Source organism: Photinus pyralis, unplaced genomic scaffold, assembly GCF_008802855.1.
Source record: "Photinus pyralis isolate 1611_PpyrPB1 unplaced genomic scaffold, Ppyr1.3 Ppyr1.4_LG2, whole genome shotgun sequence".
Lineage (NCBI taxonomy): Eukaryota > Metazoa > Arthropoda > Insecta > Coleoptera > Lampyridae > Photinus > Photinus pyralis.
In genome coordinates, this window is record NW_022170403.1 from 22264113 (window position 1) to 22265882 (window position 1770).

Below are 1770 nucleotides of genomic sequence, written 5' to 3' on the forward strand. Positions count from 1 at the left end.
TAACGTACTTTTGTTTGTTATTAATAGAGTAGGTACACCACTTGCCGGATGCAAAATGCGGAAGGTACAGCTGTATCAAAAGAAATATAACGGCAAGTATTTTTACATTGGATCTGTTCAACTATAAAGTATTTAAACAATGGTGGAACATAATGGTTAGCTGTAAATCGTGTAGTATAACAAAGTCGAAAGCTACAGAAGAAACGAAAATTACATTTCATAGGTGGTAACCATGTTATATTTCTTAAAATGGTTTTCTTTCACAATACGTAATTTCATTTATTTTGCAGGTTGTGATAGAGATCCATTGCCGTAGCAATAGTGTAGAAAACTGTGTAAAACAACATTTTGAAATACTTTTCTACTTTTCAGATTTCCTTCATACAGTGAATGGCGAGATAGATGGATTTCGTTTATAAAGAAGTGAGGAATCTGTAGGTAGTAAAATGTATGTAATTTTAGTACTATCCGCCAAAAAATTCAATATATTAAATGTGTGTACGCCACTGCGCATATTAACGGGTGACAAACCTAATAGGATCCTAGAATATATAAGCTTCCTTATAGTCTTTTATTTCAAGGATTTCTGAGAGTTCAAGGATCAGTGCTATAGAGTATGAGCCAGATTAAACGTCGTATTTTCGAATACGAGCTGAGTGTCCAAAATTCCGCTACTGAAAATCGTATGCGATTTTTCGCATCTTGTTCGTGGTAGAGACATCTACGTTTTACAATTTAAACTATTGAAAACTAAAACATTCTTACCATAAACACTAAACAGCCACCTCTGATAATTATAAATTCCATTAGAAAAATAATTTCCCGAAAAGTACTCGAAAGTGTATTATGCTTTTTTTTTAATTTTTACGCGCAGTTTTTCGAGGTTTCCTCTAAATATTTTTTACTCGCCGGTGTTGATAAATTGATATTTACAAAGTTATTTACGCTGGTCCATACTTCAATTTCAATCACAGACAACTTCATAGGATGTAAGCAAAGAGTACCCTTTGATATAGGTACCTACGTAAATCTGCAGTCTTGCAACTTGAATTGTTGGGTATGTTGGCGCCTGTACGACGGGCAACTAACAATACATATTTGCCCCGAGCAAGGCTTCGGCAATTTTAGATTTGTCATATGATCACAATCTGTGGTTTTGCATTGATTATCATTTGTTAAAAGCACTGGGAAATTGATAGTTAATATAATTGTTTATTCATTAAATAAACAATGCTCATATAATTATTACCGACGTATTGTGTTTGTGTCTTGCACAGGCAATACCGCTTTAACAACACCGGCGTCTAGTTTAGGTAATCGTTCGTGATCAGTTCGGAAAACAATGTACAATATTATGGAAATGTAATTGCATGATGCGGACGTACAACCGTAAAATGATATCATCAACGCTACCGCTCCGTGTCGGTTTAACATTTAAAATGCAGTCTAATAAATTTCGTAAACCTCAAAACAATAGATAATTTGCGTGATATGTTTTCAGATAATACGTACTTTGCGAGCGGAGGGTTTTAGGTACGTTAACCCTTTACAAACTAATCGTTTCGTTTAAATAAAATTGAAAAAACCAAATTTACTTCCTTCCTCACGAAGAGCAATTAAAATATTCAGAATGCCTAGCTTTTAATTGTGGGATAGGTAGCAAAAAAAGACAAGAATACAATTTGTTTTGATTTGACAGAAAAAAATTACAGGGTGATTTGAAGTAATTTGTTTTTAATCGGTGCCCCCATCAACTCATCAGTGTGTAAT